The following is a 26,010-nucleotide window of genomic DNA, read 5'->3' as shown; positions in this document are numbered from 1 at the left end:
ACACTGAACCTATACAATGTAGGGAGTAGAAGGTAGGAGTGTATGCTACTTCTATACCCAATTAATGTATTGGTCCCACCTACAATTTCAGGCAGCATTTATATGTTGTGTCTGGTATGCATAGGTTCATATGGGCAGTTGAAGCCCTCAATTTAATCAGACTTTAAATTTTGGATGGAATCTGTGCACACTAAAGCTGAGGATTTACCTCAAAAAATTTACCTCTGATTTCACCTAATCAAAAATATTTTATTTTTGAACTTTGAAAAAATTCTCAAGTGCCATTTCAGTGATTTAAGTTAAAGTGATATTGTGACCCTTCCCACAGGTCCCTGGATTGAACCTGCAGCAAAATTCCATATTGTGACAGGGTGGGATAGCCATTGTTTTTCAAGAAAGGATGAAAACAGACTCAAAGGGCTGCTCTGGCAGAAAGGGAGATAAAAACAAAGGGAAAATCAAGCCTTTGATGGAGGGAAGTGGGTGAGGTCATCATAATTTATGACTGCGGTGGGATATGAAAACATAATCCACAACTAGTCTATTCCACCACATATACAAAGTAAAATAAGAAAATATTTTATAAATTTGTGACAAATTACTACAGAATTTCTGTCAGAAATAGTACCATCACATAGACCTAGAGAGCTGCATGGAGATAGTGAGGAATAGGAGACAACTGCAAAAGGAGAATCCTAGTCAGGAGGCAGATATTATGAAAATGAAAATTGAACTGGCAAGAACAGATGCAGAAAAACCCAGATTTCAGGCTTCAAAAGAGAAAGCCAATATTAAAGCAAAACAACAAAGTTAGCCAAAATTCAGGCACAAAAAGAAAAAGGCAATATTGAAAAAGAAAAGGGATTAGCCAGAATTGAAGCCAAAAAAGAACAACAACTAGTATTTGCCAGAATTGATATGGAAGAGACACAAATGGCGCAGCAAGAGAGGGAAGCTGAGAGGAAAAACACACAAAAAGAAATGTATAACATTATAATCTGTATGACATGAAAGGAGGAATTATAGTTAAGGGCAGGATTGTCACTTCCACAGAGAAGTATAAAAAATACATCAGTGGAATACAAGATATTTTCATGTTATCAAAAAGAGGGCAATGTGGAAGCATTTCTCTTGTTTTAAACAGATTTGGTGAGATTTTGTGGTCCCAGATGAAGACAGAATGATTTCTTAATAAATAAAGACAAGATGAAACTTTGCAAAAAAAAAAATGTGGCATATGGCTGAGACAATTCAAGAAGTGACAATTGAACTTCCTTGTCTAAGATTCTCAAAAAAAGACTGTATATGACCGTTTATGCACTGGGAACTTCACTGCCCCAACTCCCGTGCAGGAGCACAAATCGGGGGTGGATGAGGTGCACCAGGCCAAATGCTCCCTTGTGTGGGTGCAGGAAGAGATGGGGCAACCTGCCACAACTAAAACTCCAGCCTGCAGCCAAGCATGAAACCTCCAGTGCATAAACAGTCTATGAGATGCATGAGGGGTAAATGTGCTGCTATCTAAGAAAAATGCAAACAGCTAGTGATCCCCAGGAAATTAAGAATACAGCTTTTACAGCTGGCCCATGAGTCATCTGTGTCAGGACACCTAAAACTCAGCAAGGTGTCCTGTTGGATAGGTTGCAAGCAAGATTCTATTGGTCCAGTATGGGAAAAGACACCAGGGAGTTTCTCAAGTCTTGTGAAGCATGTCAGCCAGCGGGCATGGCATAAAACAAAACAAAGAGACTCTTATAACTTATTCCATATGTGTCTGAAGCATTTTCTAAAACCGAAGTGAACATTGTAGGACCAATTATCTGAGCAACTCAGCAGCGGAAAAATATATTTTGACTATTGTGGACTATGCAACAAAATTCCCAGGAGCAATACCCTTAAGAGGCACAGAGGCAAAAAAACAAAGCAGAAGCCTTACTGAAGATATTCACCAGGCCAGGCATTCCACAAGTATCACTGATTTGGGAACCACATTCATGTCCCAGGTGATAAAGAAATTTTAGCAGGCGAGTGGCATCAAACACTTTACCACCACAGCAAATGGCATCTTGAATAACATGCTGAATACCTATGCTGTGAAACATCCTAATGATGGAGATCAGCGGGTTCAACTTTGCTTCAACATTTGATTATCATGAAGAGCCACAAGAATATTCCAGTTTTAGTCCCTTTGAGCTGTTCTTCAGATGTCAGGCAAGTGGACATGGAGATCCTTAAAGAAGTGTGATCAAGAGAACATCGAAAGCAGAGGGATGGTCACCTATCTCCTGGAGCTACAGGAAAACTTGCAGGAGCTGAGAATAGCCCCTAAGACTTACTGGTGGGGCCTGTTGCTGCTGCGGGTGATCCGCTGCCACCAAGGGACCTGTTGGCCATGATGGGGACTTCAAGTCCCAGCATCCTCTGGGGGGCAGTGTGCTGCGGAGAGCCACGTGGTGGGTGGGGCCAAGCTGAGTGTTCTCTTAAAGGACGCTCTGGAGGGGCTCTGCCTCTTTCCCCTCCCTGCTCCATCGCAGTAACCCGCCATCCCACCCTAGGACGAGGGGTACTTAGTTGGTTTGTGGACAGTTTACTTTTGTTCTTATGCTTAATTGTCACAACCTGCAGATTGGAGTTCTTTTAGGGGATTGCCAGGCTTGCGTACTGGCCTCCCCAAGTTAGGGAACTCCTGTAAGGGGCTGGGTGTATGCTGAGCCCGACTGAGGACTCGCATTTCTGGGTGGCAGGGAACCCATCAGAGGCAAACTCCCAGTCGGTCTCCCCAGTGCCACCTCCCATTAGTCAGCAGGCCAAGGTCCGGGTACCAGGATGGATAGCTAGGAGGACCTGTTGAGGGGCTGCCCTGTGGTCAGCTGACCGCAGGAGGGCTAGATCCACCTCCTGTGCATGCCACGCTCATGTTAATAAAGGCTGTGGCCAAATTCATGCCAAAACATGTAGTCATGTGTCCTTATTAAGGCGCTAAGTGTCCCCTTGCAAGGCAATGGCTGCTGCAGACACCATGCAAAAAGCCCGGTAGAGGCAGAAGATCTGGTATAATGCCAAAACCAGATAGAGGGTCTTTAAGCCAGTAGGTCAAATCCTCATGTTGAAGTCTTAAAGAAAGAACAAGCTGAAAATAGCTTGGAAAAGGACATTTCAGAGTTGAAAACAAAGTTTCAAATACAAACTTGTATATTTAGTAAATGTAAATTTTGAAGGGGGACAATATAAAACGTTTCATGTAAATATGTTAAAATCTTACCATGATAGGGGTAATCAGGTCCTTATGGCCAGAGAAGTGAAAACAGTGGAAATTACTTTAACAAGTTGGAGGAAGATAACCAAAGGTATTTCAAATAACATTTGAGTCCAGTGGTACCTTTACAAGCAACAAAATTGTATTCACAGATACTCACCCAAAGATAGCACTGCTAATGAAGGTAATTTTGTACCAACCCTAACCAAATAAGTTTGTTTTAACAGAGTATCAGTCAAGCATTTTGAATTTTCCATGGAGAACCCAGTTAACTCAGCACAAGATAGATACTGGAGATGCCAGACCTATTGCTCTTCCACCTAATAGAGTAACTGGCTCAAATGCCATCACTGTTAAGACAGGTTAAAGAAATGTTGAACCTCAGACTTATTGTACTGTCAGAAAGTACTTGGACCTTACTGGTTATTTTAGTCTCAAAACTAGACAAAACAGTAAGATCTTGTGCTGACTATTGAAAGTTGAACAAAGTTACATTCCCCAGTGTATACCCAATGCCAAGAGTAGATAAATTAGTGGAAACAATTGGTGCTGCACATTTCATTTCTACTGTAGATTTAATGAAAGTGTATTGGCAGATGGCCATAGATCCTAGAGACCAACCAAAAACAGCTTTTGTGATGAGAGAAGAACTATTTAAGTTCATAGCTTTTGGTCTATGGAACACTTCAGTCATGTGCAAGAGGCTGATCAATTTATTTTATGTATCTATTTATTGTTTGAATTTATTACTCACCGCTACGGGGGAACTGTCGCACAGCAGGTTACAATTAAAGGTAAAAATCTCACATAAAATAGAAATGTTAAAACCCAATCACTGTCAATACTCCAAAAACCAGCAGCAAAACCCCTTTAAAAACCCATCTCCTCAACCCCGGTGCCTCGAGGAAATTCTTCCTGTGGGCCAAGCACCACCAACAAATTAGCACCAGCAGAGTGCAAGGCCCTATGGGGGGCATAAAGCAATAGATGGTCCCTCAGATATGTGGGTCCCTGACCACGAAGGGTCAAAACTTTGAACTTGATCTGCAATTGATAACCAATGCTGCTGCCACAGCACAGGCTGGATATGGATCCTTCAAGGGGTTTCTCTGAGGACCCTATCAGCTGCATTCTGTACCAGCCGCAATTTTGGGGTCAAGGACAATGGAAAGTCTATGTAGAAGGATGCAGAAATCAACCCTAGAGGTGATGGTCGTATGGATCACTGTGGCCAGGTATTCCAGGGACAGATAGGGTGCTAGTAGCTTTGCCTGGAAGATGGGAAAATGCTGATTGGACTACTCCCATGACCTTCACCTTCATAGAAAGGGAAGTGTCCAGAATCACATCCCGATTCTTGGCACAGGGCGAGATGTTAAGCTGTACCCTGGGCAGATCTGGTAGGCACACTTCCTGGTCTGTCCCCTTCCTTCCCAGCCACAGGACCTCTGACTTAGAGGAGTTGAGTTTCAGGTGACTCTGTTTCAGCCACCCAGCTATAGTTTCCAGACATCTGGCAAATGTATCCTGGGAGTCTGGGTGGCCATCCATGAGGAGATAGAACTGCATGTCATGTGCACACTGATGACACACCAGCCCAAAGCTCTGAACGAGCTAGGCCAGCAGGTATATAAAGATGGTAAATACTGTGTGGGAGAGAACTGCCCCCTGTGGAACTCCACATGGGAGTTGAAAGGGGCATGATACCTCTTCCCCCACTACAACCCTCTGTATCCAGTTCTGTAGGAAGGAGAGCAGCCACTGAAGGGCTGTCCCCCGTATCCCAGTCCTGGTGAGGCAGTAGGCTAAGAGCTCATGATGGACCACATCAAACATGGCCAACAGATCTAACATCATGAGAATAGGTGCACTGCCCCTATCCAGCTTGCATCAGAGATCATCCATCAAGGCAACCAACTCCGTTTCCACTCTATAGCCAAGACAGAAGCCCAACTGGTATGGATTGAGTGCCAGAGTTTCTTCCCAAAAAGCTAGGAGCTGGTCTGAAACAGCCTTTTCAACCACCTTACCCAGAAATGTGAGATGCGAGACTTAGCAGTAGTTGGCCAGGTCCTATGGATCCATTCACAATTTTGTTGGCCTGGGACAAACCAATAAACAAAGATTTCTACTTTGACATTGTGCATATAAAAGGGAAGGAAAATGTTATTACTGATGTACTTTCCAGAACCACCTAAAGGTAGAGATGGTTAAAACAGGTTGTTAATGCATTTTGAATGTTGTATATGTTATATATCTGTAACAGCGGGCTTGCTCTGCCTTGCACAGGCCATGCCCACTCCCACCCACCCAGCCGGCCAGGGGCTTTCTGCCACCATTGTCAGTAGTTTGCTCCTGGACGTTCCCCAGGACACATGTAAGTGCCCTGGGGGTGGGGGACAGTGGGGGGGAGGGTGGGCTTTCCGTTCCTATTGGCCCGCAAAGCCCTCTTGCCACCCCTGTAAGGTGGTAAGAGGGGGGAATTTCCCTTCCCTTTGAGCCGCACCTTCACAGGCCCTCCTGCCTGCTACCCCTTTCAATGCCCGTTTTTAAATATATAATGTATATATAATGTGTATATATAATGGTATAAGCATTGACTTTCAGTATTAAAGTAAACTAAATGGTAAAATGCACACACATGCTTCACTCATTGTACAGGATAGGCTTGTGAGAATCTCCCCTGAAGCAATGAGGTCAAAGAGTGGCACTGCACTTTCAAATCTTATAAGTGCAGTGTAATCTGTAAAGGGTTAATTTATCAAAGAACTGGAGAACCATGAGTGACATATTACTCCAAGAAATTTGATTGTTTAGCATCAGTTGAGCAGGAAAAGATTTGAGAGCTGAATACTGGAAAGAGCAGTATGAATTCAGCACTGACTTAGAAGTCTATTACTGTCAGTCTGAGTCCAATCCTAACAAAGAAGTGACAGGATTTATATTTAGTTGGTCTGAGAGCAGTTTAACACAAATTGAGTATTGGGAAGGTTGGCAGGAGGAGTGAGTAGTTAGGTGAAGACTCCTACTCAGGCCGAGAAAGGGAATAGGTGTATATAATATTTTTCCAATCCAGTTTAAACTGTTTGATATGGTTCAGAAGATCTAGTTTTATATAGATGGCTGTTGGCTCTCCACTTTCTCCTGCTTTTTATCATGCACGCATAAAGGCCAGCATGATATGTAAACTGGTTCATTACCTTTGTGACACTAGCGATAATTGTTTCACTGCTCACTCAAATTGCTCATTGATTTGCATGCCTACCAACTAACATACTATCTATTAGTGAGCAGGGCAAAGGCCTTAGTGCTTAGCAATGAATCGATGACTTTCTAGACAACAATCAATGCAGCTGCTGTCTGAAATCACTGAATAAAACTCGGATATGCAAGAACATATATATCATTACTAAATGGACACAGACAACGCATACTGCCTCCTGCTTTTGGCCGCTTCCTGACAGGAGACCCCTCCTGTGGTATCCCACCATCTCATCATGGCTTTTCCCTTCTCAACGAGGCAGTGGAGAAGTCAAAAGCTTGGACAACCCGCACTCCCCCTCCCCATTCCACATGTTGTCAATCAACGCATACCACCAATCCTCTCTCAGTGGGGATTTGGGGGACTCAAACATCCCCTCCGAGTCCCAAAATTAATTTTTTAAAAAAACAAGGGAAACTTCTGCATTGCTACAAGGACCCACAACAACAAGCAAACATTCTTCTTGATTTCTTTTTGGGATTCTTTTTATGGTGGTCTCAATTTATGTTTGGGTACCTGTATTCTACCTAGCAACACCCACTGACTGGAAAAGTGCAACTCCACACCCTGACCACTCCCAAAATTACCTTAAGCAACCTTCCTGGCAGCACACCTTTCCATCATCTCCCTTTTTTCCTGAAGAGGGGTAATTTCAGGCATGTGTGGAAATGGAGGATTGCAGGGTGATGGCTGTGCTGGCTCAGGTGAGTGCCATCCTGATGGCCATTGGGCAAGAAACCACCCATTTACTAAGGCAAATGCTCCATAGACAGCACCAGGGGGCAGTGTGCCTGCCTATTTTCATGGGTACAGCCAGTGGTTCCTGATCTCCCTATGGTGAAGGCAAGTCACCAGGTGTCAGTGGCTCAGGCTCACCATGGTGTATTTCCCAAAGCAGATATCGGTGGAGGAGAGGAGCACCAGCTGGTGGAAGAATTTAGTCCTGTCTGCATGGAGCAATGACTAGTGGATCTTGAATTTCAGGATGAGCCAAGGGACTTTGAGGAGCTGGTCTCTATGCTTCAAGGGATGCAGCAGCAGCAGACCAACAACATGTGCCTGCCCATTCAAATGGAGAAAAGGGTGGCCCCAGCTCTCTAATACCTGGCCAACACCACCTCATACCGATTGGTCTCTGAGCAATTTGGACTGGGCATCTCAATTGTGAGAGAGATCATCCTCAAGGTCTGCTTCGCCAAAGAGACAGAGTTGTACAGGAAGGTGTTCTGCCTGGGCTATGAGATTGGGTAGGTGAAATCCTGGTGTTCTTGTAAATTTCCTTTTGGGGCAAAAAGCCACACAGCAAGATGGGCACGCTGCCGTGCCCCATTGGGAAACTGTGGGAAAGCATGACCGAGTTTGGTGCATGGTTGCTTTTTGCTCAACAGTCTCCGTGTTTTTTCTTTTACAGAACATGAACAGTTCTGTGCCATGTCTCACCACCCCAGGAGGAACAGGGGGAGCAGATGGGGGGAGCACCCTGTAGGGGGCACATCCATGGTGGAGCTCCTACAGGCTATTGTTGGACTGCAGGAACCAATCATGTCAGCCAGTGAGTGACATCTTACCATGGGGGAAAGTCCTGCGGTTGTGGGTGGTCTCTGGGCATGGGAATTGAGTAGACGTGTTAATTCAATGAACCTTTCTTTTCCCCAATCCCACAGTGCATGTCCAAAATGAGAGGCTGGAGAGAGGAAGAGCAAAGCCAGTATAGCAGCAACAAGCCATGTCTGTGCACAACCCAGCTTTATATCTGCCAAACATGACATCTAAATATAGCCATTACCTCAAATGCCTTCCAGTGGACATACTGCAGATGTTCACTTGTAAGTTAGACAGTGAGGGGGCAATGAGTCGTGTACATACATGTTGATTCCAAACCAGTCCAAAAACCAGAAGGCAGATAAAATGCTGAAGCAAAGCGGTAATAGAAAATCTTTCACTGAAGGGAGGATAGGAAGATGCAGCTACTCTATATCTAGCTTTCCCTACCAGACAGATGCTTTTACCACCCAAAAGTTCAACAGGCTTTAAAAGGCTTTTCTCTTTCATATTCTACCTAAGAGCTTTGCAGTATTTTTGAGCTGTGGTCTCACAACAGTCCTGCAAGGCAGGGATTTTTTTTTTATTAAGCTACAGTTCTAGAATAAGGGAACACCAGCCAAGGAAAGTTAATTAGTTTACCTAAGGCCATTCAAGAAAACTTTGCCAGGATTCTGAATAGTTTGATTGCTGCTTTTTATTAATTCCACACTGACTGTTTTCTAGATGTTTTGGCACCAGGTATGAGGCCAATGTATAAAAGGGGGATAATATCCAGATGGTAGCTCAAAATGCTCCCCGTTGTGCATTGTTCACACAGGAAAACCTTTACCCAGTTGATTTGTCATGTGGAAAAGCTTCAGGGTAGATGTATTTTTGAATGTCTGTTATGCTAATGCAGTCCCTTGGTCTTCCCACTAGCCTACTGTTTTAGCCTCCTCCTCAGTCTTTAATATACCAGCCCTTCCTTTCTCCCAGATATGATGATGAGGATTTGTCACTGTCAGATATTTGACTGGTAGATGGTGTTCTGCAATTTGAGATCTAGCCAAAGTTCTTAGGAATTGCAGATGTATCCAAGCAACACTGTCTTCTGGAGCTGAACTGGTGTTATCTGCCAATGCTCAGAATATCCAGGTGTTTCTAGAGACTTCTAGGAACTGCTCCAAAGGCTCCATTGAGCCTTTGGTTTAGGGAAGCAGTATCATTTTCATTTCTGCTTCATCCTGGAAGTAGTACTTTCAAACAGTCCATAGTGCAGGAAGGAATGACTCAGTATCTTCAAGGTAGCCCTTAACTAGGCCCAAGATAATGGCAGCTCCAGCTGTGCAATGTTGCCCATCTCTAATCCAGGACCAAGTCCCAGAAAAACAAACCCTGAGAGAGGTGTTCAAATGGGTAGCTCTGTTGGTCTGAAGTAGCACAATAAATTCGAGTCCAGTAGCACCTTTAAGACCAACAAAGATTTATTCAGGGCGTGAGCTTTCGAGTGCAAGCACTCTTCCTCAGACTATAATCTTCCTAGAGTTGCCAGTTCAAATTTCAATTCCTGATCATCCTCACCCCTGATGCCAAACAATGAAATCACAGGCTTTAAAATACCTTCCATACAGTATAAAGGGTGAAGTTTTGAACCGTTAGCAGTAGCATTCTCCTCCTAAACAAAGCATATTCAGATTACTTTCTGTCTCTGCTGGAGCTCACCCCTCCTAGTCACTGTGTGTGAGTCACCGCAAATGCTGCTCAGAAATACGAAGAGGCAGCAGCGAAAACATAAAGTGATATAATCTGCCAGCACGAAAAGGGCACAGTCCATAACTGTTTTATTTACAGTACGACAGCTGAGTTTAATAATTGTCATGGTGGCTCTCACACTCAGTGCAAAGGTTTGGATTGGAATAAAAATGAATATATAAGAATTCTTGTCACTCCTAGCATTCTTCCTACTTCAAGAGTGTTTGCAACAAATGCCTCTGGGGATTTCAGGGGCAAAAAGAACATCTCCTTAACTTTGGAGCTTTTGGTTTAAGGTGACCAGATTCTCCCACTTTTGGAGGGACATCTGGAGGTACCTGGCAAATTGTACTTATGTTGAAATTAAAATATATATGTATTACAATACTATTTTTGCATTTTATGCATTCTATGAAACTTTTTGTTGCTCCATATAGACCAAATTTTTAATCAAGAACCCCCTCGGTCAATTGTGTCCTGCTTTACCAATGTTAAAATCTGGTCATCTTCGATGCAAGGCCAGAGTCTGCAGGCACTGACATGCTCTAGTCCAGGGGTGGGCAAACTGTGGCCCTCCAGATGTCCATGGACTACAATTCCCATGAGCCCCTGCCAGCAAATACTGGCAGGGGCTCATGGGAATTGTAGTCCATGGACCTCTGGAGGGCCACAGTTTGCCTACCACTGCTCTTGCAGTCCTAAAGTGAAGCTGTTGCTATAGACTTAGGTAGCTGGGGATAGTATGTTTGCATGGAGGAGGTGGTAAAAGCCAAGGCCAAGACCAAGGCCATATTCATGATGGTTGGCTTCCACCCACATTAACCCTGGACCATTTCACATTGCTGTGGGAAAGGGTGGAGAAACTGTTTTCACTATAGTAAGAATAGCATTGGAGCAATGATCTCCTGAGGCAAAGGCTTTTTTCCCCTCACAGCTGCTGTATCCAAAGAGCTGCTGTTTATTGTCACTGTTTGCCTTGGCAGCATCAGGGGAAAAAAACATGAGAGAAAGTAAAGAAGAAAGAGGGTAGATTCTGTCTCACACAAACAAGGGATGAGCAAAGAGGGCCGCTGTGCTCATTGTCAGCATTAAGTTTCATTTTGACTCATTTTCCTCACAGTCATTCTTTTCTTTCTTTTACACTATTTTATACCATTTAGATTAGCTATAGCACACATCATTTATACACCACATGCATGCAGTTCATATGCAATCAACACAGAAATAAAAAGTGGCATGAAAAAGAAAATGGTGTGAACATCAAGACTCTGAGGCTTGTTTTTTGCAAGGGCAAAGCAAACATAAAGAAAATGATCCAGTCAAACCAGAAAACTTGCAAAGTTTGGTATCAACCCTAACTTTTACCTTTCTAAGACCTCTGGAGAGGCAACATGTAGATTTTCAAAATAAATAATATGCCCATATTTTGCACAAATACTATCTGCCTTTATTTTATGTTATTTTAACATTATGTACACCACCATGGGGAAAGAAATGGGGTGGTGTACATGTTAAAATAACATAAAATGGGGGAAGAAATGGAGATAGTGACAGATTTTATTTTCCTGGGCTCCAAGATCACTGCATATGGGGACTGCAGCAAAGAAATTAAAAGACGCTTGCTCCTGGGGAGGAAAGCTATGGCAAATCTAGACAGCATCCTAAAAAGCAGAGACATCCCCCTGTCAACAAAAGTGCGTTTAGTCAAGGCTATGGTATTCCCAGTTGCAATGTATGGCCACGAAAGTTGGACCATAAGGAAGGCCGAGCATCAAAGAATTGAGGCTTTTGAACTCTGGTGCTGGAGAAGACTCTAGCGAGTCCCTTGGACTACAAGGCAAACAAACTGGTCAGTCCTAGAGGAGATCAGCCCTGCCTGCTCCGTAGAAGGCCAGATCCTGAAGATGAAACTGAAATACTTTGGGCACCTTATGAGAAGGAAGGATTCCCTGGAGAAGAGCCTAATGCTGGGAGCAATTGAGAGCAAAAGAAGAAGGGGACAACAGAGAATGAGGTGGCTGGATGGAGTCACTGAAGCAGTTGGTGCAAACTTAAATGAACTCCAGGGAATGGTAGAGGACAGGAAGGCCTGGAGGATCATTGACCATAGGGTCGCGATGGGTAAGACATAACTTCACACCTAACAACAACACACCACCCCAAGATGGCTGGACTGAGAGGGGCAGTCCTATAAGCTTAATTATAAATAAAATCAATTATAAATTAGCACTCCCCTTCACAGAAATATTGAAATATTCATCTCAGTCACAGAGAATAGCAGAATGGGGCTCCCATATGCTTCTATTTGTATGTATCTCTGTGTGTATAAAGGCACTTATGGAAAGAGCCATCATAGACTAACTGCATTTGCTCAAGGGCATGAATGAACCCATGACTCAAGTCATCATGAATTCTTTCGATCTATGTCATATTTTGCAAGACTGGCTTGATTCTAAATTGAATTGTACATTCTTTCAGACACATGTTTTGCTTAATTTGAACTGATTGCATACTTGGGGAAATACGTTAAATTATCTGTATATAGACAGAAATGAGTTGTTGTCCACTGAGGGTCTTCTTCATACTAGACTAAATTTTATTAGTCCATTAGCAGACCTGTCAGGCTCAGCTGATAATTACCAATCTGCTTGGTAAAAAACACTGGTCACCCCTCATTAAATTTATTGGAGCACTAACTAGAAAATTCAGCTTTAATGTTTAATGGGGATGTCTACAATTATAATCAAGTGACTTTTTTCTCCCCTGGTTTAACATCAAAGGCAGATAAGATAAGAACTTACTCCTGTGCGAACTTTTCCAAGTGAGTGTGGATTCCCCTTCAAGCCAAAGAGTCCCCCATTCACTAAATTGGTTTTGGAGGGCACAGGAAACATAGCACAGAGGGAAGGTGGAAAGATCTTAGTAGTTGAATAAATAAACTCTGGGATACACACTCAAATATAACTAAACAAAATAATGTATACATCTGTATAAATGTACATTTACTTGTAGGAGCCAGCAATGCTAAATATTTATTCGTTATTTTTGTTTGGCTTTTAGGCCATCCCTCTCCAAAGCAGTCTGTAAATGCTTACAACGTTTTAAAACTCCATTCAATAAAATATAATCTCATTAAATATTGAAATTAATCAATTTAAAATTAATCTGTCTAAAAACATATTCTATCATTTTCCACAAATGAATTTGAGATTACATAGGCAAAACTCAGGACCATTTCCACACAATGATTCTGCCCCTGGACAGCCTCTGGTTGCTGGCAGGTGTTAGAGTCCCCTCCGCAAGATGTTGCCTGCATCCCAAGGCTGTCCAAGGGCTGTCTCGAGTTTTGCCCAGATTTGCTTCGGGATGAGGGAAATTGCAAAAAGTGGATTTGCCACTTTTTATTTTGCATCCCAATGGAGAGCAACCAGAGGCAATCCTGCCCTTGCACCCACCCTCCCTTCCCCATTTCCTGCTCCTATTAATTCTTTTTAATGGTGTGGTCCACATTGCAGTGCCAGCCACAGCTACATAAGGTAAACTAAAATCTTCTTTAAGGTATCCATAATCTTTCTGGGATTGGGCAAGCAAAACACAGTCTGGTTTGTGTTTTCTGGAGATGGGGAATAAACAGGGAAAGAGGTGGTATGCATGATCAAGCAGTTTTCTACCGATAATCTGTCTGTGCCCTTTGTTTTTATGCCCCTATTCATACACAAGCAGTCTTTGAGCTTCAGTTACCATTTCCAGCCTCCCACAAACCCACCCAGACATAAAGAGTCCAAAACACCATGAAACCAAAAAAGGGGGAGGGATGCTGTATCATTCTGCCCTTTTTCCATAGCTACGTGGATGTATTGTTTTTTTATTAAAATGCATCTATGTTGTGGCATTAGTGCATAGCAATGCAAAAATGTCTTTAAAAAAATTAATTTTGGGGCTTGGGGGGGGGAAGCAAGTTTAGTCCACAACAGAACTGTGCTGTGATTGGTGGATTGCTGTGATTGACAAGCCAAGGAGTGGGGGGGAGAAGTTCGTTTTGTTTTCCCTTGCAGCCTTGTCAAGAGGCAAAAAGCTGCAATGGGACAGAGGGAAAATACAGGAGGGGTCTCCTGTTAGGAGGGCTGCAAATACAAGGTTTACCATCCCATGTTTGCAAGCAGGACACCATGCGTGTTTTGAAAGCCAATTTGGTGCAGTGGTTAGGAGTGTAGACTTCTAATCTGGCAAGCCGGGTTCAATTCTGCGCTTCCCCACATGCAGCCATGACGCTGATAAAGGTGTTCTGACCAAGCAGTAATTTCAGGGCTCTCTCAGCCTCACCCACTTCACAGGATGTCTGTTGTGGGGAGAGGAAAGGGAAGGCAACTGTAAGCCACTTTGAGATTCCTTCGGGTAGAGAAAAGCAGCATAAAAGAACCAACACTACTTCTTTTTCTTCCTCTTCTTTTAACCATCAGAGCAGTGCAGTGCAGTGCAGAAACAGTCCAGGAATTTCTCATTAGGTTCAGTAAGAGACTAGTCAAAGGGCATCAGCTGCTGTTGGAGCGAACAAGAAACAACTGTTTTTAAAAGGCAACCATGGATACCCAGAAACATTGACTGATCCTTGAATCAGGGTGGGGTATCAGCTCCTCCTCTTTAACCATTTACTTTAATCTTTAAACATAATTTTTCTTCCCAGTTGGGAAGCTTACAACATTGCTCTTCCATTCACCATTTCATTCTCAAAACAACAACCTATAATATGGGTTAGGATGGGGGAGTGACAAAACCAGGTCACCTAGACAAACTGGAGATTAAAACTTGGGTTTTACAAGTCTTAATCTGACTGCTACAATGTGTGACTCTTTGGATTCCAGATCTTAAAAGTCTTTAGCTGACCCAATACATTGGTTGAGTCCTGATGTCTCTGCACATATTTGGCTATCAGCTATTGCTATTGCAATATAGTTATTCCATGGTGTCTCTCTTTATAGTACATATTTTTGGTCTAGGTATTAGTGTCAATTCAAGCATCCCATCACTGAGATATCAAACCAAGAGAAAAACAATTTGGTGAGAGATATATTACTATTAACAATGAGTTTGCTAAAGAAAAAATTCATTGCTTTCCTGAAGAGTTATTTATAATGCTATTTATTACTTTTAACATGTCCATTCTTCAGATGGATCAAGGACCTTTTCTCAAATCTATATGCATTCTTTAAAAAAATCTAAGAATAGCATGTGATTATATGACTACACAAGAAAAACTGAACTATGTTCAAGGCATTGCAGTGATTAGTGAGTCTGGCTGTTCTTGTTTCTCCATATCATTTATGAGGTTGAAAGGGAGAAAAATATATTGCAAGACTGAGACAGCACAAAGAATAGAAGCAAAAGTCTGAAAAATGGAGCCGACTAAGAACTGATTTTGTGAGTAATTTAGAATGCCAGAGTTGGCCAGCTAATCCAGGCTGCTTAAATCTGAAGCTACACATTTACCCAGGAAGCTTCCCAAAATGAGTGGTGGCAAAGCACTAATTATAGTGGGAACTGTGATATTGAATTAGATTTGTATACCATCCCTCCCAAGAAGCTGACTCAGGGCTAAGAATTTATTTCAAGTAAACTTCAAACTACAATTTTTAATAAAGTTATAATAAATTCCTAAGCAAGTCTACTCAACGGGGGTCACCCCCAGGAAAGTATTATTAGGTCCACATTGTCCATAGCAGAGTTGAAACAAATTACCTCATGAAAATTCTCCCCCAAATATTCTTCTGCAAATTTTAAATTTAAATATTCACCAATATTATGGGCATTTAACAACTGGCTTCAGTATATGATGTTCAACCATACTTACTAGTCGAAGCATTATAATATTTAGTGGTATGTCAGAGCTGACATGAACTCAGATTTGGTATTTTACTGTAACTGACAATCGACTTTTACTTATTTAGAAAATTTGTCTACCATCTCTCTATAACATCCAGAGCAGGAGTCAATAAAACAATGCAAGCCAATAAAATAATGAAGGTTAAGCCTTAAAACATTAAAATAAGTTAAGCCCATAGAACAAGAACATTAAAAATCTGCCAGGACATAAAAGCAGTGTAAATCAAAACCATATAAAATATTGATAAAATACACCTGGCTCAAAGCAGACTGCTTCTGTACTAGAAGCATATGAAGAAATGCTTAGTTTGGGGCTTGGACTATAGAGATCCAAGTCATGAAACCTCGGACCAGTCTCTCTCTCTCTCTCTCTCTCTCTCTCTCTCTCTCTCTCTCCCATGCCTCACCTATCTCACAGGCTTGCCAAGAGGATAAGACCTGTGAATGTTCCCTTGAAGTCATTGGAATAAAATTCAGTGGAATAAAAATGCAGAGATGTATGGAAATAATTTGAGGCCCTTCTCAATGTTGATTATATCTGATTATCAGAAGAATCAAAGCTAAAAATTATTTTTAAACATTTGTGATCTTTCTGCCTGTGGAACTCAAGGTGGCTTACAAAGTATAAATAAAACTATTATAAAAAGACAACAAAAACAGTATAAATATAACACCAATGAGAAAAACACATGAAATGTCACAATTCAAAAACTCCTATTAGGAGTGCCAATATCAAAATTGAATCAGTCAACTGCAAACTGTCTTCAATGGTCCTGTGAAGACTGAAATTGTTGGAGCTAGGTGCATCTCTCTGGGGTGTGTTTCATAAGTGTGGAACTGCCACAGCAAAGACCTTCTTTCATGTTGCACTGGACAAGCTTCTTTGATTGGTGGGACAGACAGGAAGGCCTTTCCCTACAATCTTAATTCATGTAGGAACATGCAGGAGCAGACAGTCCTTCAGATATCCAGACTCTGAGCCAGGTAGGGTTTCCAAGGACAAAACTAATGCCTTGAAGTAGGCTTGAAAGTCAATCAGTAGCCAGCATAATTGTTGTAGTGTTGGGGGTCATATGCCTCCCAGGAACTGGCCCTGACCAGCAGTCTGGCTTTAACATTCTGCACTTGCTGCAGCTTCCAAACACTCTTCAAGGATAATCCCAAGGAAAGTGCATTGCAATAATCCAGTCTAGATATAATTAAGACATGGATCACTATGGCTAGATCTAACTGAACCAAGAATAGGTTCAGCTGAAGGACTAACCAAAGGTGGGCAAAACCATTCAATTTTCTAAGACAAATTAAGAATCTGCCTTTTTGAGGGGAGTATAATCCCAACTAAAACAGGAGAGAGCTCGAGTCCCTGTTCTGACTTTCTATTATCCCAGAGAACCACTGTCTTCTCAGGATTAGGTTTCATCTTAACTTTATCCAGACCATTACTGACTCCAAGCACTGGTTCAGAACATCAATAGCATCCTTGAAATTAGGTGGAAAATAAAGATAGAGCTTGGTATCATCTGCATATTGGTAACACTTTAGCCCATATCATCTGATCACGTCTTCCAGTGGTTTCATACAGATATTAATAGAATTGTGGAATCATAGAGTTGGAAGGGATCTCCAGGGTCATCTATCCCAACCCCCTGCAAATTGCAGGAAATTCACAATTACCTGCTCACACACAGTGACCCCAATTCCATGTCCAGATGATGCCCCCCCCCCAAAAAAACCCCGGAATCACTGGTCAGTCTGATCTGGAGGAAATTTGCCTTCTGACCCCAAAGTGGTGACCAGCATTTCCCTGGGCATGTAAGAAAGGGCCATGAGAGCCAAGCTCAGACACAGTCCCTTCTGCTCACCCATTTAAATCTGTCTATGTTCTCAAAATCAGCATTTCTGTCAGATGGCTTTCTAGCCTCTGCTTAAAAACTTCCAAAGGAGGAGAACCACCACCTCCTGAGGAAATCTGTTCCTCTGAGGAACCGCTCTAACTGTCAGGAACTTCTACCAAATGTTAATCTGAAAATTCTTTTGAATTAATTTCATCCTGTTGGTTTTAGTCCAACACTCTGGGGTAGATAACAGAAGACAACTCAGCTCCCTCCTCTTTGTGATAGCCCTTCAAGTACTTGAAGATGTCTTTCATATCACCTCTTGGTTGTCTTCTCTCCAGGCTAAACAGACCAAGCTCGCTGAACCTTTCCTCATACATCTTGGTCTCCAAACCCACTCACCATTTTTGTTGCCCTCCTCACTCCAGTTTTTCTACATCCTTCTTCAATTGTAGTGCCCAAAACTGAACACAGTACTCTAAGTGCGGTCTAACCAAAGCAGAGTAACGCAGTACCATCGCCTTGTGCAATCCTAACACTATACTTCTTGATACAGCCCAAAATTCCATTTGCCTTTTTAGCAACTGGGTCACACTGCTGACTCATATTCAGTGAATGGTCTACTAAGACTGCTGGATCCTTTTTGCACATACTATTACCAAGACAGGTCTCCCGCATTTTTAATGATGCTTTTGATTTTTCCTATCTAATTGCAGAACTTTACATTTTTCACTACTGAAATTTGTTTGATTCATTTTAGCCCAGTTTTCCAGCTTGTCAAGATCATCCAGTATCATGATTCTGTCTTCTGCTATGTTTGCTACCCCTCCCATCTGCAAATTTAATAAGCACCTCCTCTATTCCTTCAATCAAATTGTTTATGAATATATTGAACAACACAGAGCCCAGGACAGATCCCTGAGGTACTCTATTTGTTACTCCTCTCCATGAGGATGATGAACCATTAACGGGCACCCATTGGGTGCGATCTGTCAACCAGTTATCGATCCACCTAACAGCAATCGGATCCATACTTCATTTTACCAACATGTCAACAAGAATGTCATGTGGAACCTTATCAAGTGCTTTACTGAAATCAAAATAAACTATAGCCACAGCATTCCACAGCATATATTAAATAGCATGAAGGATAAGATGGAACCCTGCAGCACCCATGACAAGGGAACAACATTTGAGTCCAGGGACATCTTTAAGACCAACCAAGTTATGATGGTTAGGTCAGAAGGTCTCTGTCATGACTCATGCAAAAATATCACATAGAAAGTGACCTGTGGTAGAGCATGTGGTCCATAAATACAAAGGCAGCTAAGTATCATGGGTGAGTTCTTTCTGTTATTTTTTCCTTCTAGTTTTCCAAGCAAGGCTTCCAAAGCTTTGAATGCCAACAGGCCAAGACTTTGATAGCATTTCATATTTGGTGTAGTTGGCCTTGTAATCTTTCTGCCAAATCCCATCTTGAGCTATGTGTAATTGTGTTAATAAACCAGTGCTTTGTGAAGTTCCATCAACATATAAATGAAAGCCACGGTTTACTGTAATAATCTTGTCCAGTGTATTCAGGAAGCATGTAGACTTTTCAATCACCAATATTAGAGAAGACAGGTCCTTATTTAATTATGTTTCCTTTTAAAAGGACAACCAATTTACTTAAAGCTTGGCTTCTTGTTGAAGGCTCGTTGTTATACAGCAATGTAAACTGATAAGCAACCAAGTGGATGAAGAGGCAAAAAACATGTCAGAATAGCAAGCAATATACTTTCAGTTTACAGAATAATGCAGCTGTAAATCTGTCCAAAGACTTCTGAAAGGCAAAGCCACACCAGGCATTAATTTCCTCCTCCCAGCCACTCATATGGACAACATCCATTTGGCTGATTCAAAGAAAGGCCTGCAGTCTGAATTCATCATGTTGGGAGTTTTACCAGTTCATGTCCCCCATCAAATGAATATATGACAATGTGTCCCTATTTAATTTTTTCACACAGGCATTTTTATTCGGTTTTGCAGATTCATCTGTACCATGTATTCTTATTGTACATTTTATATGCAATTTTTATGGACAATGTATCATATGCATATTGAGTTATACCCAGATAGATTGTCCCCTCATCAAACTTCCCTCCTTACTACAGTTCCCATCAAACATGGATTTTGGACATCCAAATCCTACAATCCCCTTCATAGCCTATTTTGATAGGTGTTGAGGATCCCTCCTTCCTTTTTTCGTCACCGGAAAAAATAGGTTGGATCCCATTCATAATTTATAATATTGATTTTCTGATGCACAACTAACTTTGGAAGATATGTTCAATTTATAAGAAAACTTTTACAAAGAAATAAAAGAGTTTAATTGTGCAAATGACAGAAGCAAAATCAAAACAAAGAATTTCAGCCAGAAACATCAAAGACAAGAAATTCAAAATCTTTCCTAGCTGAAATGCTATATAAGAGAGTGGCTCCCATTCATCAGTGCTCAGGACATATACTAAGTGAGAGGTCTCAGGGACTGGCTACTAGGCCATTGTTATTGCCTCATCCCTTTCCAGAAATGGAAAAGGAAAATGAGCCATTGCTACTGCTTCAACTACTTTGCACATTTTCACATCTCTCTCCCCCTGACACCTGATTCACCAGTGCTGCCTCATCTCTTCAGAATCCCCACAGCAGAGGAAGATTCTGATGCATGCATTTGTCTAGCTCACCACAGAGTTACTGAAGGCTCTCTGGACATATAAAATGCATACTCTGTTGTGTGCATAGGAACAGTGTCTTTTCACTGGCTAATTACCAGGCATACTAACTTCCCAGGATGTAAGAAAGCACTTGCTTGCCCATTTGTACACTATGGGGTGAGATTAATCTCCTTGTCACAAAAAGGTAATGTGTGAAATGACCCTGAAGAGGTCAGCTTTTGAAGGGAGAAAAACAAACATAAGAACCCTCCTTAAGAGTATTTATTAACCCATCTGAGGATGGAACCCTGCTTTCATTAACCTAGTGGCAAATGCCTAAATGATTCCGATGAGTTTTGGATTATACCCCAAGCATTTTGCTGTATTTAATCATGCAAGGTCTGATTCAGCAATCCTTACCACTAATTGCCTTTGCTGACTGCTTGAATGCGTCAAGGCTGCAGAATCTGGCCCATAAGTATTCACCTGTCATTGCTCAAGCTTCATTACACTGAATAAGATCCAAAGAAGCATCTCAATTAATCACTCTCATGTATTAGTAATTAATTCATTAATTCAGTAAATTGCTCTAGGCCTTAGCATAATCAGTCATGTCAAAGACTTCAAAATCATAAACCAAAGTGTTAAACACAAGCCGCCTGTCTTGAGCTGATTTGTCATCTGAGGAAATTACTCAGGACTGGACAGGTAATACTTCATATACGTTTTTTAAGAAAGCTGGCATGGAAAATTTGTCAAGTTAATTGTCCAGATTTCCTTCCTAAATGTACTGCTCCATCATCGAGGGTGTTCAAGATCCACATCACATCACATTCAAAATAGTTGGTAGCTCAAAAAAAAAAAAACCTACCAAGGAAAGCCAAAGATTTTTTACTTCCAAATTCATGGAACATCACTGATACAGTTCAGTATGGCCTGACTTGCTGTAAGTGGAATTTCTGTTTATCTAAAATTCTGATTTCTCTTAGGTATTTTGGATGTCATGGTTTTTCTTCCAGATTATTCACTAATTATAATAGTACATGAACCAACGTGAAACTCTACTCATAGCAGAATGGCAGAATATAGATAAACATATTTCTGTCAATAAATAAATAAATATTTCCTTAATTGCATCGAGAATAGAATGAAAGGATCCCCAGAAAGCTAATGCAATGCCATCCTAAACAGAGTTATACATTTCTTGGTCCACTGAAGCTTCATTGTGGTATTTGAGTCAGTTTAGTCTTGTTAAAATTAAGTTGCTGAAATCCAAGAATCCTTGCTATGGATCACATGAGATTCATATCTTCATGTTCAAGCTGTAAACACAATGAATACAATATCACAAGGGCTTTCTCACTGCCAGTTAAGGAAGGAAAAGAAATGCATGCACTTATAGAGTTTGCTGTACCACATCTCAATAGGTAACCAGAATAAATACGAGACCTTGGACTGCAGGCTTTATATCTATATGCAGATTTACATTAGTATCGGAATGAAAAATTCTCTGTGCATACCAGGCACATTTGCAGAGAATTTATCTCTGTATAAGTAACTATGGGAATACCTGTGTACATACAGTCCTGCAGAGTGTAGCCATTATATGGAAATTCCATGGAAAATGAGTGTGGCCAGCTTCCACCTAAAGCCTTTAAGATCTGACTTTGAGAGTACTGTCTTATATGGCCTGGGGAAGAGTGCTTGCACTCCAAAGCTCTTTGTTGGTCTTAAAGGTGCTATTGGATTTTGTTGTGCTACTTCAGACTAACATGGCTACCCATTTGAATCTATTGTCAAAGTACATTAAATGAAAGTAGGCTTCTGTAGAGTTTCTGTTTCTCAATTTTGTTCAGAAGCAGTCACACATAAAATGAAAGCAAAAACATGTATTCCTGCTAGTACATGTGTGGTATCCCTTTTCACTCACAAAGAGTGCTCACCACCCTCTTAAACATATCTCTTAGGTTATGGGTCTGTTTAAATATATACAGAGAACCAAGACTATTTCACACCTGAGCCCAGGGGAGGGCAGTATATAAATACAAACAAATAAACAAATAAATATAGATCTTCTCTCTCACTGTCAGAGATATTCAAGATAGGGTAGCTCAGTTCCCTTTGATAACAAGCCCTGACTCATGCAGAATTATTAGGGCTGAGACTCAAAAAACTGCATGTATATACCAAGACTATTTCTCCATGAGTAATCTACCCCTGGACAGCCTTCAAATGTTGGCAGCTTTTAGAGCCCCCCCCCCCATATGATGCTTGCATCCAGAGGCTGTCCAGTAGCTGGGTCAAGTTTTGCCCATTTTAAAATCATGATTAGGGGAATCGTCAAAACTAGATTTACAACCCTAAATTGTGCTTACCTTTAGTGAACAACCAGGAACAAGTCTATATGTGTGAAAGGTGCAATAGTCTCTGCAGTGTTGTCCCACCCATGCACCCACCCTCCCCTCTCCATTTCCTGCCCTGAGTATTTTTTTTAATGGTGTGGTCCGAGTTGCAGCGTGACCACAAACCTACATTATCAAAGATAAAATAAAATCTTCTTTAAAGTGTCCACAGTCTTTTTGGGATCAAGCAGGCAAAATATACAGTTTTCTGGAGGTGGGAAATGAGCTGGGGAAAAGAGGGGCAGGTAATCGAGCAGCCTTTTCCCAATCATACAGTGGTCTGAGCGCTCTGTTTTTAAGCCAACTATGTACAAAAAATGACTTTTTAGTCTCCAGGGGCCATGTTCATCACCTCAGAAATCCACCCAGACAGAAATAAAGTGCAAAAGAACACGAATTCCAAACTGGGAGGGGATACTGTATTGTTCTGGAGTTTCTCCATAGCAATGCAGCAGTGTTGATTTTTATTAATCTGTGTTGTGGCATTATCGCATAACAACGCAGAAGTTACTTTAAAAAAAAAGTCAGGGCTTGGAGTGGGTGAAAGTTTCAGTCCATGAGAGAACTGCTGTGCTGTGATTCATGGCTTGCTGTGATTGACAAGCCAAGGAGGGGAAGGAGAAGTCATTTTGCTTTCCCTTGCAGCCGTGCAAAAAGCTGTAACAGGGCCGAGGAAAAACGTGGGAGGGGTCTCCCCATGAGGAGGGCTGCAAACTTGAGATTTACCATCCTGCATTTGCAAGCAGGAAGCCATTCGCGTTCAACCTCTCCATGCAGAAATGGTCCATATACTAAATAGTATGTGTGTGTTTCTCTCCCTTATAGGGTCATACAAAACAAGACATTAACTTTTGTTTATGGTATTAACATAACAATGAAGAAAGTGAGGTATAAGTAACAAGGTTTTGTTTCTATTGAACTTTTGAACTGAGGTTCTTCAGTTCCTGCAACTAGGATCCTTTAGTTATAAATTGAGCATTTTTAGACAGCTCTAAGCAGTTCTTCTGCACAGTTCCACTCAGTCCAACATCCAGCTTCTCCCCACCCTCCCAATCCAAAGCTTCCAACTCCTACCTGCTGATCTTAACTGCTGTTTTCTAATGGAAATGGAGTGAGGTCATCAGAAAAACAATCTAAAAATACAGGATTGTATCCTACCAACATTCTGCTGACAAAAGGACAACCAGGGTGACAGCCTCAGAGAAGATGCTTGAGAAAAGCAGCCTTATAGAAATTGTGTGTTGTTTCCTATTAGATCTATACTTAGTAAGAATATTAATTGTTACTGTTTTGTATAGTTGTTAAGCTGAATTATAACCATCTTGTATTCTGACGCTACCTGACTGAAGTTCATCTAGAACAGCGGTTCTCAACGTTTTTACCTTCGTGACCCCAATTTCGGTAGCGGCAGGGGCAGTGTGCACACAAGTAGGCACACAACAATCGAAGCGGCATGGAGGTGGCCAGTGCTATGGCTCTGATGCCTCCACCTGCCTCCGTCGGCCGCTGGCCACCGCCACCAGCCACCTCTCCCACCTCCACCTGCCGCTGCTGCCTGCCACCACCCGTCACCGCGGATCTGATACCCTGCCAACCCAATACCATCCTAAATATTTAGCATCAACAATGGATACTGTAAAAGTATGGGAATGTAAAACATTTTTTAAAAATTTCTCCAGCCCTGGGAGGGTAAAAATCACTCAGCCATTTTTGATCTCCCTGTTTTGTACAAAATAAACTTTTCTCTTTGCTTCATCCAGAGGTTTTCTCGCCTGACCCACTTTAGATTATTGGATTCTGTTTTGGTTTTTCTAATGCAATTGTGCAGAGGATTTGAGTCATAAAAAGGGAAATCTCATCCAATCCCTCTCCATACCTCAGCTTTCTCAACCACCAAGCTTTTTATATGTGAGAATCCTCCTTTTCCCACAAAGCCTTTTCAGGGATCACAAGAGACTCCTGGAAGAAAACAAAAGGGGGGAATCTACCTTGTCCGGAGGAAAATGAGAGGTACAGCCTGAAGAAAATTGAGGAAATTAGCTACATTGGTAACACCATTGGTAGAAAGCACAACTGCAATTATTGCTGTATAAATTAATGCACTAGGAAGGCCTTCAGAACACCACTGAAATGAATGAAACAGTGCGATTATCTTGAACTGCTTTTACAAGCAGGTGCTCTGTATTTAAAAAAATAAATTTTAAAGAAGCACAGACCCTCCCACAAAACCACATTTTGAAAAGTTCAGAGAAACAATCCTTCCCAGCCAGAACATCTAAAGTGGCAAATGTGGAACTAACCCAGCTAGATCCCTCTTTGAATAAACTAATTTTAGGAAATTAAAAGAACAGAATCATGCTTTATTCGGTGTAATTAGGCTAAGCTCAGACTAATGGACTAAGGAATTTGCATAGTCTCAGATGCCCTCTTAATTGCAGCTGAGTAAAAGGCAGTCTCGGCTAACTAAAGGCTGGGGGGTAAACAAGCTGGAAGATTCATTCTTTGCAGAAAAATTGCCAAGGCCAAACACAGAGGGTGACAGCTGTGTTCGACATCATTTCCCCCATCTGCCATAAACATGACAAATTAACTGACATTTAAAGCTAAGGGTAAAAAAATGTATTCAGAGGCTGTGCAAAAATAAGCCATTCCCTTTCTGGGTGAAAGATTCTAACCAATATGCAAGTAATGTGCAATTCAAATGAAAATCCCATCTTTAAATGTCAAAAGAAATCTGCCTGGGACCCCCTAATTCATGATCATATAAAAACAAAGTGACCAAAATTCAGCAGGCATCTAAGCAAGAATTCCTATTGATTTGTGGTTAAAATTTCATTGACAAACAGAAAGCCGATCTTGTGTAGGTCATGCTACCTAAACCAAGAGTCCAGACCAATGAGCCACTGCACTGGAAGAGATTCTAAAGCTGGCAAGACAGCAGGATTTATAGTGGTTGGCAATGCTGGATCAAGCCTGGGATCTTTCCACCCTGGCTGGTGCAGAATACAGCTCTGTCATGCATGGAATTTGGTCCAGTTCTGGTAGGGAACAGGCAGACACCCTATATTCTGTCCCCAACCACGGTACGCTCCAAGCCGCTTTGCATCACTTGTGCTGCCTTCCCAATCATAGTTTTATCCTTCTAAGTGAACTGAAGTCAATGAAGAGGTGGGTAGGCATGTTGGTCTAAAGCAGGAGGATAAAGTTTGAGTCCAGGGACACCTTTAAGACCAATGAAGTGCACATGAAAGTTTATACGATGAATAAAACTTCATTGGTCTTAAAGGTGTCCCTGGACTCAAACACGGTTCTGAAGTAATTGGGTTTCGAAGGGTGTAATTCTGCTTAGCTTTACATGGCATAGTACTGAAATGAATGAGACAGCCTTTATGTACGTTGCAAAGTT

At 41.7% G+C, this 26,010-nt stretch overlaps 1 long non-coding RNA gene across 3 annotated transcripts in view; it reads left to right on the top strand.

Moving 5' to 3' along the window:
• The window catches only part of LOC143840067 (uncharacterized), a 139,746-nt gene that overhangs the window by 57,660 nt on the left and 56,076 nt on the right, over positions 1-26,010 (top strand). Inside the window, exons 2-3 of one of the 3 annotated variants that reach the window (XR_013231996.1) lie at positions 7,930-8,070; positions 8,183-8,413. The exons of the other annotated variants lie outside the window; for them this stretch is intronic. This is a non-coding gene — a long non-coding RNA (uncharacterized LOC143840067). Of the gene's footprint in view, positions 1-7,929; positions 8,071-8,182; positions 8,414-26,010 lie in introns of those variants that run through there. 3 annotated transcript variants of the gene reach the window in all.

This window comes from Paroedura picta, chromosome 6 (genome assembly GCF_049243985.1).
Source record: "Paroedura picta isolate Pp20150507F chromosome 6, Ppicta_v3.0, whole genome shotgun sequence".
Lineage (NCBI taxonomy): Eukaryota > Metazoa > Chordata > Lepidosauria > Squamata > Gekkonidae > Paroedura > Paroedura picta.
Note: the sequence above shows the minus strand (reverse complement) of the source record. Positions and strands in the feature narration are given on the sequence as shown.